This window comes from Palaemon carinicauda, chromosome 30, assembly GCF_036898095.1.
Source record: "Palaemon carinicauda isolate YSFRI2023 chromosome 30, ASM3689809v2, whole genome shotgun sequence".
NCBI classification, from domain to species: Eukaryota; Metazoa; Arthropoda; class Malacostraca; order Decapoda; family Palaemonidae; genus Palaemon; species Palaemon carinicauda.
Window position 1 is genome coordinate 9,952,588 of NC_090754.1, and position 16,660 is coordinate 9,969,247.

At 31.9% G+C, this 16,660-nt stretch overlaps 1 non-coding gene across 1 annotated transcript; it reads left to right on the top strand.

Moving 5' to 3' along the window:
* The first annotated feature begins 2,566 nt into the window (after positions 1-2,566).
* On the top strand, positions 2,567-2,648 carry TRNAS-CGA (transfer RNA serine (anticodon CGA)). Its single transcript has one exon. It is a non-coding gene; the product is annotated as a tRNA-Ser (tRNA).
* Positions 2,649-16,660: the final 14,012 nt, after the last annotated feature.

Sequence of the window (16,660 nt, forward strand, 5' to 3'; positions counted from 1 at the left end):
AAGCTTTAGAAAGGGGTATTCTACAATTGACCATATCTATGCAATTAACAAGCTAATTGAAACATGAAAAGAGCATGAAAAACCACTATGTATGGCCTTCATAAACTATGCGAAAGCTTTTGAATCTGTCAAAACCTCAGCAGTAATGAAAGCCCTCCAAAATCAAGGAATATAAGAATCTTGTGTTAGAGAACCTGAAAATATTTAAATAAGAAGTACAGCAATCCTAAAACTACATGAAGATAGTGATAAAACCATAATTGGAGACTTCTTCTCTCCGGAATGATTAACAACCTCCCTAAAAAAAAAAAAATAGGTTGGGAAAATGTAGGAATTAATATTAATGGGCAATACCTTAAAACAACTTAAGATTTGCACATAACAATTGAGTTTTGTGGACAGTCACTCTCTGTCCTAAGTATGCATATTCATTAGCAATCTTATAGATTCGTTCATGACCGTTATTTGTTGCCTCCGCATTTTAAACGAGAATTTTCTTAGTTTTACTCATATTCGCTTGCAGTCCTACCTTTCTACTTTCTCTATTTAAATCTTTCCTCGTCATTTGCCATTTCTCAAATGATCCACTAAATAGAACAATGTCACCTATAAAGTAATTAATGTATTCCCGTTAATATTTTTTTTTTCTTAATACGATTTGATTTCTTTAAACCTTCCGTAGGAATGAGAGATGAGGTCTGCTATTCTAACTTCTTTCTGAATCTGAATTCTCTCGCTATCTTCATGTAGTTTTAGGATTTTTTCTAAGATAAGTTTCATGTATTTCTTGTCTTTGATGGGCTGTCTTTACTACAAAATCAAAACCCCTTCTCATAGTCTATAAATGTCATACATTCAGGTTTGTCATACTCTGTTGATTTTAATTACATGGATATTTTCAGTTGCTAAACACCAACTTTTAAAATCTTCTTGCCTTCATGATTTATTAAGATCTCACTGACTTTCTATTCTCTCTAATATTATCTTTGTGAAAATTTTATATAAATTTATTGGTCATTAATATTCAGGTCATTTTTTTTTTCTCTTTTTGTGAATTAGTATAATGATAAAGTTTTCCAAGCTGTAGGTATAGAGCATTCTTGAAAACCTTTTGTGTAAGGTTTAGCGAGTTTTATTAGTAAAAAATATTCTCCATCTTAGAGTAAATCAAATGTTAGGCCTTCTTCCCCTGCTGCTTTACCTCTTCATTCATTTTGATACTCTCATCACTTCCCCTATATTCACATAAGTTACCGCGATAGGTTTTTACATTATATCTATTGGCAAATTTATTTTTCATAGTACTATTGTATAGCAATGATAGTATTTGTATTTTCATCCTTTGAAGCAAATATTTGTTGGCATCCTACTCTAAGTCTTTTTTTCATCAATTTGATACTTCTCTCGTCATTTAATATTTACTCAACTTTTGACTGATTGTGTTTAGAATGTATTGGGTTTTTGGTTTGTATATATTTTGGATAGTTCTGCAAATTCTATTTCATATCTCGTGGATTTAACCCTTTTTCCTATCTCTTTTTTATTTGGTTTTTAGTCTTTTCTGATAATTTCCTTTTTTATTATTCAGGAACTTTTCCGGCTAAAACTTGTGCTCATTCCAATTTTGTTAAATTACTGTTCATTTCTTCTTTACTTACCTCCATTTCTCCATATAGCTGGGAGTACCTATCTTCAATTGCTAAACTAAACTCATCAGATTTTTTCTTACTACAAATTCTTTTTTTTCTTTCTTAAGATTATTTTTTCTCTCTCTTTTTTTAGATCTAATAAAATTTTGTTTCTCGCCATTCTATAGTAGTTTGACTTTAACTTGTTCAAAACTAGCCAATCTTTAACTAGATTAACTTTTTTTCACAGAGAATAAAATCCATTTCATTTTTCGTCTCTCAATACATTTTCTGTGATTAATTTAAAAAAAAAATTATGTGATCCGGATTTTAAGATGGTTTCTTTCAGCATATTCTACAAGCATGCCTCTTCTGTCAATCTCTGTGCCTACTCATAATTACCCACTGCGGATCTCTCTCTCTCTCTCTCTCTCTCTCTCTCTCTCTCTCTCTCTCTCTCCAATGTGCACTGGCTAACGTCGTGAGATAACTGTCCTAACTCCAGACATGAATCTTCTCATATATATATATATATATATATATATATATATATATATATATATATATATATATATATATATATATATATATATACTGTATATATATATATATATATATATATATATATATATATATATATATAAATATATATAAGTTTGTGTATATACATAATACACACAAACACACACACACACACACACACATATATATATATATATATATATATATATATATATATATATATATATATATATATATATATATATATATATATATATATGTATGTGTATATATAATATACATATATATATATATATATATATATATATATATATATATATATATATATATATATATAAGGTCTTAGTAGACTCACAAAGAAAATAGAGGTTCAACAGCGACGTATAAATAACAAAAAACCACGCATTTTATTTACTGCTGTGGTGTCCGAGTGGTTAAGGAGATGGACTCGAAATCCATTGGGCTATGCCCGCACAGGTTCGAATCCTGTCCACAGCGGAGATACATTATGATTTGTTGGTAAATCTGGTTCGATTTCACAATAATACACTGTGTAAGGATCATCATGTGATGCAACATGAACAGACGAATTGTATAAGGAGGGAGAAGGAGCGCGTTGCATTGGGACATCATTATATAGTATTCAGTTTGTCGTTGTATTATAAGGCTGGCACGTGTAGATACCTTATGGAAATAAGCCCTATATTTCAATACCTCAATGTCTTGATTCTCTTACGAAGAAATGCTTCTTCGGGGCTAAATGGTAATGTCACTGTCATGCCAGCTTCATAGACCAGGGCTTGATTCCCTGGCTGGCCAGAAGCTTTAAGTGGTTCCTCCTTTGGACTCTGATCCTTAGGTCGATAAGAAAATCCAGACATTAAAGTATTAAAACATATGGCATTTTTAATATGAAAAACACGTAAAAAATTGCAGAATTTTATATATATATATATATATATATATATATATATATATATATATATGTATATATATATATATATATATATATATATATATATATATATATATATATATATATATATATATATATATATATATATATATGTGTGTGTGTGTGTGTATATACAAGGTATATATATATGTATATATATATATATATATATATACCTTGTAATATATATATATATATATATATATATATACATATATATATATATATATATATATATATATATATATATATATATATATATACATATATATATATATATATATATATATATATATATATATATATATATATATATATATATATTTATATATACACATACATATGTATATACATATATATATATATATATATATATATATATATATATACATATACTTATGTATATATATGTATATATATATAAATATATATATATATATATATATATATATATATATATATATATATATATATATATATATATATATATATATATATATGTATATATATGGTTATTTATAACATAGAATAAACCGTTCAGAAGTAATCATACATAAGAGTTGCTTAGTACTTATAATCGATTTTAAGTACACATCCTTAATTTGAAACGTGTTTTAACGGCGGAGTAAGAATCAACTCTAATTTTTTTCATGGATTCATGGTCTAAGTAAACAGTTCACCATTATTTCTCTTACTCAGTGATAAGATCTGAACTATTATTCGGGAATATTACTAAAGGAAGAGAAGACAATGGATACATGAATTAAGAATATTCGCTGGCATAGACTGGCATAGGAAGACCATAAACAAACACGGAGGGAAGGACATATCTCAGGCCTTTGTTCTGCAGTGGCTGGGTATATCAAGGAGCTAACAGTTAATCAATCTGATTTACTCCAATGATTATAATTCCAACAACAGAATCCTTTTAAAACTAAATGATTTACATTAGAGCTTTTTTTCATACTTAGACAATTAAAACGATTATCAAAGATATTAGCAGTGGATTAAAATATACTAAAATTAAAATAATTATTTTCTTTGAATTGGTGACAAATATGTTTCACTTGAGCTAAAAATATAAGATATGATTTTACTGCATTAAAAGTATTGTATTTTTATTGTATTAGAATTAATTTAGAATCACTCTATTGGATTTGTAACATAAAAAATTAATAGATTCAAATTAAGGAAGGTCTTTTCAATGCAGTATATTTTTTTTTTTTTTTGATGAGCCAGATATAAAATCTTTTACTTATTGAGATGAAAATATCTTATTATCATTGGTTTAGTTCTTTTGATTTTGGAATGCTGATTTTTCAAAACGATATCTATGAAACAAAAGAATCCGTTGGAAATTCTTCTCAGAAATTATCATTATTCAAATTTATATAATGTTCTCACTGCATTAGACTGATGGGTATAAATAAATTTAGTTCTGACAAATTGTATTTTTAGGAGGATGTATCTGTTAAAGAATTAATTTTCTGGCACCAAAAACCACTCAACCACTCTCTCTCTCTCTCTCTCTCTCTCTCTCTCTCTCTCTCTCTCTCTCTCTCTCTCTCTCTCTCTCTCTCTCTCTCTCTCTCTCTCATCATACTTTTCCAAAAATCAAAATATACAATTATAGTGTTTCATATTAGTGCTGTATCGTGTTTATTCAAAACCGATTCTCTCAATGTACTGTATATATACTCATCACATAATGAGAAATACGCTGACGTTAAGAGAATACTTTTGCCGCCCCCTTTCCCCCACCCCACCCTTTCTTTGACAAGACATGAAGGGAGCTGCCATTGAATGCATATTATCAAGTTTCTGTCTCCTTCAGTCTGTTATGATCCTCGGAGCTTCAGGTCAACCCCCTCAGAATGAATATTCTATAAAAAATCTATATTGACGAAGCTTGAAGGAAAAATCTCACTTTTTAGCCTTTGGTGGGATTCCAAGGCAAATGTGTTTTCAGTATTATAGGACGTAGAATATCAAAGGATTCGAGGAGAGAACCCATGATCCTTGCTACGATGCAGTACTTTAAGGCAAGTAATTAGAAGAATGAATAACAATTAAACGAGTGTTTTGACAAAACAAACATAGTAGATTACAATGTAAATCTTGGTGAATATAGGAATTATATTTCAGCTTTGCTGGGCAAATATTGTGTATATATGTTCTGTTGGAAAAATAATGTAAATACATACACGTTAAGACTCGTGATACCGTAATACAAACAATATTTATATATTATCGATCTGCAACCGTTTGAAATATTTACTATTTCAACATATTTAATCGTCTATTAAGACACTTATCTTTACCTTAAAAAACTGCTTTATCATGAACATTTCACAATAAAGATTCTTTGTTCCATAAAGGAATATGAATTTGATAAAATTTATACGGAAATATGATCGAGAAATGTTCATCTAGTCAAGTAGGGGATGTTAAGAGTATTGTTTTAAAAGTTCCAAAAATCAATTATCTGAAATACTGCACCTCAGATTTTTTTTTTTAGATATCCAACTAATCCAATTTTAAGAGTATACAATAATGACCAGACTCCACGTGGTAACAAAGTTGCACAAATATATATATATATATATATATATATATATATATATATATATATATATATATATATATATATACATATATATATATATATATATATATATATATATATATATATATATGTATATATATATATATATATATATATATATATATATATATATATACATATATATATATATATATATATATATATATATATATATATATATATATATATATATATATATATATATATATATGTATGTATATATATATGTATATAAATATATATATATATATATATATATATATATATATATATATATATATATATATATATATATATATTTCAAATAAGCCATATATATTAATACATTAAAGTCTGGATTCTCTTAACGACCTCGGGATCAGAGCCCCAGGCAGAATCACCCAAAGACTATGGTCACTGGCATACAGATATCCTGGACCACGGTTCAAATCCCGGCCGGTCTGATATTATAGTCTTTGAGTGATTCCGCCTGGGGCTCTGATGCCGAGGTTGTTAAGAGAATCCAGACTTTAATGTATTAATATATATTTCTTATTTGAAATATGAAAAAAACACGTTTAAGTGTGCAAAAATTTATCATATATATATATATATATATATATATATATATATATATATATATATATATATATATATATATATATATATATATATATATATATATGTGTGTGTGTATTTATATGAATAATAATACGGTTAGCTTATAGATAAATAACATTATTACACATGATGAAGAATATAGAAATTTTACCAATATATAACTTAGAGCATATGAAGCGGTAACAAGGAAGTTTTTTCTGAACAGATTACATGCTCACATAATTTACATCCCAAACCACACTTACATGTGCTATATCATGAGAAATCCCAGAAGTACAGTTTCAGATAAAGAACTTCAAAAGACGCTTGTATGCTGATACGCTTAGAGTGCGGGTCTAAATTATACAATTGGTCTAGATCGAACTTATTGGTACTACTTATTTCCGTAAATAGCAAGTTACATAAAAGTGTAGGGTTAATAATTAGACTGAGAGGTTTATACAATGATTATACAGTTCTTTACCCTTCGTTTCGTTAAAGCAATTCAAAGACAGCTAAAATAACACTTGAGTTTCTTTAACAATTAAAACAAAAGAGTTTTACTAGGTTTTACAGTTACATTAGCGTATGAGTTCCTTCATCAATTCAAAACAATATAGTTATTATCATAGAGAGATGTCCAGAAGATGTCCAGAAGAATAGATGTATTCAAGTTCCCAGATAGGTGTGTCTCCAAAATGCAAAACTCGACTTTATATACCACACCTTGATCGTGTATTTTACGGTTATGTCACGTGATGTATCATAAACTCTTGGCCTCAAAGTGCTGGCGAGGATATATGTAATAACCTAACCTTTTATTTACATAATTCCATAGGATGTTTCAAACATTATTCCTTCTTCGCTTGATAAAAACACTTTCAAAAAGGAATCCTTTTTTTAATAAGATCTAACAATTTATTAATCGTTACTCTTTTTTAAATGGCGTAACGTCTTTTCCAAATTCCACCTTTGCAAGATTCAATTCATAGAATTGTCCTGCGCGAAAATAAAATAAATGACATCCGATTTGTATGCGCCGTAATAGAATCACTAGAAATAACAATAATGAAAGTACTTGATATATATATATATATATATATATATATATATATATATATATATATATATATATATATATATATATATATATATATATATATATATATATCTTTATATATATATATATATATATATATATATATATATATATATATATATATATATATATATATATATATATATATATATATATATAAATAAATAAATAAATAAATAAAATATATATATATATATATATATATATATATATATATATATATATATATATATATATATATATATATATATATATATATATATATATATATATATATATATATAACTGAGTAATTATATACAAATAACTTAATGGTAATAATGTCATATATAAATACTAGAATTACTACTCATGTCCCCTTATTTGTTTTGAGCTCATAACACATACTGTACTTGAAAATTCCTGTCTGTAAAGATTTTTTTTTACCGGGGAAAAAGTAGAGAAAGGATGTCATGTGAAGTATTTTTTTTTTTTAAGAAAATGATGAGATAATTAATTGAAAGATAATTAATTTAGAGTGACAGATGTGAGACCAGAATCATTTTATAAAAAATCAAGACGTAAATGTTAACAGAGCAAAATCAACATCCCAAATTCTGCAATGACCTGATCTGTAGAAGCTAGTGACTATCTGTGTAGACCTCATCAATCATTGAAGAGAAAAATTTTTGCCACATTTTAGTTTTATTTTACTGTAAAATGAAAATAAGAAGACTTTGATAAAAATAATGAATGATCTTGCCTTACGTTTAGGAGTTTAATAATATTTATTTTTCCTTTTAATATCTCTCATAAGAAAATAAATCGTAGTGTATTCTTGATTTAACGAATATTATAGATTATTTGCCTTTAGTTATTATTATTGTTATAATTATTATTATTATTATTATTATTATTATTATTATTATTATTATTATTAGCCACTAGGTGAAAACATAAATCAAATGCTACAAACTCAAGTGGTCCAACAGGGAAAGTAGCACAGCAAGGAAAAGAAATAGATGATTAACAAATAACCTGAAGAGGAAAATTGATGAAATTTAATACATATAATACATTAAGGGCAGTGACAACATTGAAATCAATCAAACTTATATAAACTATGAAACGATACTTGTCAATCTATTCAACAAAAAGCACTTTTAACAAGTATGGACCGAAGAAGAAGATCAAACTGCTAAATTTATAACACATAAGTAGTTGAAGTCAATTCCAATCGCACTTCTGATTATCTCTCTTACTGTTTCAACCACAAAATATTGATGGAGAAAGATAAAAAGTTAGCTTTGCTTGTTCAAAAAAATTCAGCTTATGAAATAATATACTGTTTTCACAAGAGTAAGATAGAGTCTATTTTTTATCTATTGCCTATTATGATTTTACCTTCTTCTTGTAGACCTCTTCCCCTTTCTTTTTTGTTCTAGATCCTTTCACTTTTAGCTAAAAATCAACACCACCCCTTTTCTAAACTTCCTTTTCGCATGTTTAGGTTATCCACGTTATGTACGTCTTGCATGTGAGGTTATAAACTATTTTCTTTAAATATGTAGTTATTATTTTACCTGTCACATTTTTTATCATTTAGGGTATCTGGTTGCATACTTGTTAATAGAAATTTAATTAAAGGTATATATATATATATATATATATATATATATATATATATAAATAAATATACACACACACATATATATATATATATATATATATATATATATATATATATATATATATGTATATAGATATACATATATGTATATATATATATATATATATATATATATATATATATATATATATATATATATATATATATATATATATATATATATATATATATATATATATGATCAATTTTTTTTCTTTTTGCACATTTAAACGTGTTTCTTTCATATTTCGACGAGAGATATTGCCATTTATTCTTGATTATCACATTATTTGGTTATTGGAAATAAAACTGGGTCACAAATTTGGTGTTCCAGGTTTCACTGTTAACCTCAACCCCTCCAGGTCTAATGACTGAAGAGGAGGAATAGCATTGTTAGTGAAATCATCCCTTGTGGAATATGTATATAAGTTTGATATGGGTACAGAGGGTCAAATTTGATTACGATTGAAATGTTACCATGAGTGGGTAATTTGTTCGGCTCACTGAATGCTAATATTTGTAGTTCTTCTAAGGTTCTAGTTCTTGGGGAGTTTGATAGCCGTGTTCCAAGACCTACTTTAATGAACTCTGAAAATGTACCTAATAAATACGTGGTGATGAAAGATTTTCTTCTAACTAACAATGGTATACAGCTGGTAAACTTATGCAGGAGCAATAACTTGGTAATTGGTAATCATCTTGCTGTAAATAATGAATTTAGAGGTAATTTGTCGCATTGGTGAGGGTTGAATTGTGTCTCATAAATAAAATTTTGTTTATTTAGCAGTAAAGAGATAAGAAATCTACGAACCACGATGTTCGAGGATCTGGATCTGTTGTTTTAGAATGTAATACTCCAAGGGAAAAGTCAACAAGTTTATTGTTAGAGAAAGCTTCTAATTTGGGAGTTTCTAATGTTAGTTAAAAAATGAAAGAGATCATAGGAAGGGGTTCAACATAACATCAAGTAAATTTAGAAAAACTCAAAGCCATTATGAACACTCATACGCCTCTGGAAATTGACGATGACCAAATTGAAGATGTTTCAAAATTACTATCCGACTACTCTAACTTAATGAATAATGTTGTAAGATCCACGAATAATAACTCTCAAAATAATTAGTATGAATGGGACCAAACGTACCCTCTGTGGAAACGCTTGTTAAGCCATGGTGACTCTAATGGGATTGGGCGTGGCATAGATTGGAAGGGACATGTTTCAGATAAAAGTGATGAAGGCCCAGAGAATGCCCACTTTAAAGCTTATTTTGAGGAATTATTAAACCCTAATGTTATCCATGGTGAGGAAAACTTTGACGTTAGTGGTGCACCCTATATTCCGATATGGATGATCCCTTTACAGCTAGAGAATTAGAAAGTGTAGTGGTGAATTTTAAGAAAAATATGAGTTTTATTGGGATTTATCCTTGGTTATTTGCAGCCTTACCTATTTCATGGAAACTGTTCTTTCTTACAATTTTTAACTGCATATTCCTGTTTACATATTATCCTTTGTATTTGTGTAGTAATAAACTGATAACCTTGTTCAAAAAAGGAAATATATTTTATTGTAGGAAATATTGGGGAATTAGTATTATGCATACACCTTACAAAATACATGATATGCTGCTAATGAATGGATTATCACTATGGTATTCCATATATAAGTGCCAGGCCAGGGCCAAAAATGGGAGGGGATATGTTAAGCAGATACTGGCTTTACGATTTTGACAAACACAAGAAAAAGAAGTTGTATGTGTTGTTTGTGGACTACAGTAAGGCATATGATAAAGAACCTCGAAAAAAAATGCTAGAGCTTGTGAAGTCAATATCGTGCGTTAAATTCAGTCTTTTGGCAATCCAGGTTATGTATAAAGGTACTAAAAACATTTGAAAGTCTGCTACTGTGGAATCGTCAGTTGGAGTGCGACAAGGGGCACCAAGGAGTTGTTCATTATTCATAATTTATATAGATATGACAAAGATGATCAAAGAAAGAATATAAACTTGTGGCTTTTGGGGAGGATTACATGCCTTGCTCCTGATGGACGACACGGTTATAATCGCAACATCTCGCTAAATGTGTATGGAAAAGTTTGAGGCATAATTGGACTATTGTAAAGAGTATGTTATGAGGGTTAACTCATTCAAGACTAAATATGTTGTTATTAATGGAGATAAAAATGATAAAGAGTCATTCTTGTTTGGTAACTTAGACGTTGAATATTGCTCTCAATATTTATATCTAGGGGCTTGGTTTTCAGATGTTGCAAATAGGAAATCTGTACTTGATGCACATAATAAGTCGTCATCTTCGTTAGTTAACAAGATTGCCCTATTCTTTGCTGTAAACACATCCATGCCATGCTATGAGGTGAAAGTATTTCATGCAGCTGTGATGTCATCAAAGTTATACAGTTCTGAAAGTTGGTTGACGTCTAATGTTGTAGGCAGAGAGAAGATTTATAGGAAACTAGTAAGAATACTACTTGGTGTTAGAAACAATATATCGGTAACTCTATGCTTAGTTGAGGCATGTCTAAACATTGCACAATATGAAATTGTGAAAAGAAGGGAAAATTTCTTAACATCTAAATTAGATAATGTAGATTTGGAGGACCAATTTCAGTTTTTATTTGATATGCGTAGGAGTAACAGCATACAAGGCTACAGATTTTTAGTGAGATGTGTTAGGGAACAGACTAGCGGACAGTCATAAGGAAATATTCGGTCATTGATAAGAGACAAACCTTTAAATGCAACGAAGTATGTTACATATATGTCAAAACATAACAGGGGACTATTACACCATAAAGTGTGTAAAGGAGAAATGTATTTTCCTGATTATAAGAGACGGAGATTTAACAAGAATAAGACTGATGTCACATGGTGTGAAAATTTAATTAGGTAGGTGGAGTAGGATCCCTCGTGAGTTTAGTATTTGTGTATATTCTGAAGATCAGGCACAAGATGAGGAACATGCACTATTACATTGACCACTTAGTGCTCACATTCCTGCAAAATATCTTTACCTTGATTACTCAGACATTATAAATTTGTTGAATGAAGGAGACACAATAGATATTTGTAATCGTGTATATGAAATCCTGGATTGCTATGTGACCTAATTATAATAATTAGGTTTGGAATAGAATCATTATATTTTTATTCGGAATTTATTTGGTTGTTTATATATTCTTTTGTGGACATAAAATTTTTTTTTCTAAAGCAAATCTGTCTTGTGTAGGAAGATTGTATATAATTTATATAGTAAATTACGAATCTATACCTTTGCAAGTTTTGTAATATCAAGGTAATAAAGTAATAGTAATATGTTTATGGATATCCTCTTCCCGGAAAAGAATACCTCCAATAACAGGATTGTTTATTGAACAAAAATTTATAAAATGTGCCCCATTTTCATTTGCAACTGAATCTAAAAATAAAAGCTCCCAACTATAATGTGGATAGAATAACTGGGTTTTATACAACTAAGCTTTTATAAGATGAGTACAGGGAAACATTTGCAATTGAACATAGGAATCAATTTGCAGTCTCAGAGACTTAAAGAGAAGAAGAGCAGACAATTAATGAAGAATGGTGTTTTATTATGAACATATATCAGTAGTCAAGTTTTGGGACGGGGAGTTACAAGGAGAAAACTGTAAAAACACGACAAAGACATAAACTGATTGTTAGAAGTTTCAAGAAGAAAATAATAATTACAAGGTAGAGCATGCTAAGATTTCCAGTATTGATGGTGAGGTAAAAAAAAAAAAGCCATGAATGATTGGAGAGAATATTTAGACAGGAAAACAGATGAGGCTGACAAATCTATGAATCTAGGGAGTCTCTAAAAATTGCTCATAAAATTGTTAATTAAATCTTTACTATGTCAAAGGAGAAAAACATACCATTAAAAAAGAGATATGGAACTGTTATAACAGCATAAGTTAAGGAAAGGCAATGTTGGATGGAACACTTGTGTGAGGGAATGAAAAGGAGATATGAAGGGAATAAATTGATTAATATACTTGAAGCTGAGGAAGAACTTGATGTGCCCATGAATGAATTCAGTGTGTTTGAAGTCGAAGCTATCGTTAAGAAACTCAAGAGATGGAAAGCCCCTGAATACGATGGAATAACAGTGAGATGATATTGGCCCAAAATGAAGTGACTCTCAGAATACTTACATGATTATTTTGTAGACTGCGGCGTGAAGAGCCAAAACCTGATGAATGTGGGATAGGAGTGTTGGGGAAAATGGCAAAAAGAGGATATCTGACTAATTGCAATATTTACAACGGCATCACACGTACGTCAGTTATCATGAAAATATATAGTATGCTCATTCTAAGGACACTAGAAAGAAAGATGTATGAAAAGCTGAGATATGAATAAACATGATTTAAAAAAGGTAGAAGTTGTACTGACCAAATCTTCTTTTTAGGACACATGGTACAGCAATGTGTAGTATATAGAAATCCACTTTTGATGGCATTTGTGGATTTGACGAGCCGAGAGAAGGTTGTGACTCAAAGGCAGGATGAAAGCAACTGATTAACTTCATTACAGAACACTCAACATTATATGCAAAAACTCAACGTAACAGGAAATTTCCTGTTCAACCGACACCGCACCGGTGAACAGATAACAGTGATAAAAACAGACGTTATTTCAGGTTCAATGCAGCAGGAAATTTTCTGTTCAACCGACACCGCACCAGTTAACAGTTAACGTTGAGGAAAACATAGTTGTTATTTCAGGTCTTATTAGTGCGAGGGGAGAGCAAAGATACAACCATAATATAAACACAAAATGAAATGTCGTTACTATGTACGATCATGTGACACATGATTGGTACATGGCTCCCCCCTAAAAATGACATATTGTACATGTTAAATAGGGCACCCTGATCTAGAGAGGCAAACTGTAGGCGGGTTTTAGACGATCAATAGAGACCCAGTCTTCTTTCCCACGAATGTTTAGTAGGAATGCTTTCGGACTGCGTTGGATCACAAGGAAAGGGCCCGTGTAAGGGGGCGTTAGCGGTGGCTTGCTAGTGTTGTTGCGTAGGCAGACGTGCGTTGTAGAGTGCACGTCTGTTGGTATGTGATGCTTCGCTGGGAGCTTGTAAGTCTGGCGGCATGTAGTATATTTCCCCACAACATGACGTATGCGCTGGAGATCGTCGGAGGAGGTTGCAGAAGGAAAAAATTTTGCAGGGACGACCAACGGGTTGCCTAACACCATTTCAGCTGCCGTGACCTTGAGGGCGTCTTTTGGAGTGGTCCTTACTCCCAATAGGACCCAGGGAAGCTGAGTAAACCAGTTGCAATCCTTGCAGTGGGACATCAAAGCTGCTTTGAGGGTGCGATGAAAATGTTCAACCATTCCATTGGCAGCGGGTTGTAGGCAGTAGTCTGATGTAGGGTGATGGCCAGAAGATTCACTTATGATGTCCACAATTGAGTGGTGAAAGTGGTACCCCTGTCAGAAGTAATATGCTCAGGGATACCAAATCTTGCAATCCATCCTGAGAGTAAGGCAGATGTAAATGAGGTGGACGTTGCAGTTTCCATGGAAATGGCTTCAGGACAACGAGTGGAGCGGTCGATGACGGTAAACAGGTAACGATGTCCTACAACGTCCATGTGAATGTGTGCGAAACGGCGCTGATGTTAAGGAAAGGTGCCCACTCCTGAATCCGTGTGTCGATGTACTTTGGAAGTTTGGCAAGAAGTACAGGCGTGGACCCAATCCTTAGCATCCTGAGAAATGCCGTGCCTAATGAACTTCGTCTCCAGCAGCTGTGCAGTAGAATGGCACGAGGGATGTGAAAGGCCTTGAATGAAATCAAATCCCTGCCGGCGCATGGGAGCAGGAATCCAAGGTCGCGGTCTACCAGTACTGACGTCACAGAGGAGGGTGGTGTTGGAGTCTTTGAGGGGGTAGTCTTCCCAATGGAAAGATGTGCAGGATGTCCTACATGCTTGATACTCTGGATCCTGTCATTGGGCTTCAGCCAAGGTGTTGTAATCCAATCACAGTTGAACGGCAGCCAACGTGTTTCTTGACAGGGCATCGGCAACGGGATTCTTTTTCCCAGGGACGGATTGAAGGGTGCAATTGTATTTAGCCACGGCGGAGAGATGTCAGCATTGACGGGCGGACCAGGAATCAGACTGTCGAGTGAAGGCGTGCACCAGAGGCCCTTGGTCTGTGCGAATGACGAAGGGCCTACCTTCTAAGAAATGGCGAAAGTGGCAGAGAGCCAAGTGCACCGCCAGCAATTCGCGATCGAAGGTAAAATAACCAAATTCTGCCTTGGACAGTTTTTTGCTGAAGAAGGCCAATGGGCGGGGCGAGCCGTTGACCACCTGCTCGAGTATTGCACCAATAGCGACGTCGCTGGCATCGGTGGAGAGAAGGAGAGAGACACGTGAGATAGGAAAAGTGAGAACTGCAGCTGTTGATAGGGACTTCATTGCATTGCAGAAGGCCGCTTCTTGAAGGGGACCCTTGAGGGAGGCGTAGAGGGAAGCAAGAGTGGCGGCAATGGCTGGCAGAAAACGGTGATAATAGTTGATCAAGCCCAAGAATTCTTCCAAAGCTTTGATGGTGAAGGGCGCGGGAAAGTCCTGAACGGCTGCTACCTTCTCAGGGAGGGGATAGACTCCTTCAGGAGTGATGCGGTTCCCTAAGAACCACACTTCTTTGGCGCTAAAGGTACACTTGTCGTACCAGACTACAGGGCCGTTTTATTGCAGGCAGTCGAGCACGATGCGCAGGTGACGGAGGTGTTCCTCTTTTGAGGATGAGAACATAAGTATGTCGTCCACATAACATACACAGAAGGGGAGGTCCCCTAAGATGCCATCCATGAGACATTGAAACGTGGCCCCAGCATTACGAAGGCCAAAACAGGAGTAATTGAAGGTGTATGTGTAATGATTAGAATAGTAATATTACATGTTTAAAACAAATGACGTAATATGTCATGTTGGTTGGAAGAGCTGGCCGTGAGATTTGCTATGGTCAACTCAAATTGTAAACAGGATGTAAGATGCTAAGTTGTCATTCTTTCTTAGTGTCAACACATTGTCTCTTCGTGTGAAAGTTTGTGACGTCACCGGATGCAGGTGTCTTCCGATTCCGTCACTTAGCCAAATTAAAGCAAGTGTACGATATTTGGGATATCAGTAATTTGTTCAGTTCATATCTAAACTTCACCAGAATTGGTCATGTGGACCAACACAGCTTCCTCCAGTGATGGAGATGTTTAACTCAGTTGTTATTCACAATAAAACTTAAAAACCACTAAGATGTGTTCAATAAACCATTTAAATACATCTGAAAACAACTCATACTCAAATGTGTGCTTAAGACAGTAGCACACCAATAAATGGTGGCAGCGATTAAACTCAAAGACAGCGGTTAAACTCTAAGAATTAGAGAAATATCTTCAAGACTTCAAAATAAATAGCTGTAAAACCAGAGATATATCTTCAAGACTTCAACATAAAAGCTGTGAAACCAGAGAATGATCTTCAAGACTTCAAAATAAAACTATCTACAAGAATCTACAATTTTGACTAAGTCCAACGGAAATGCTAACACCAAC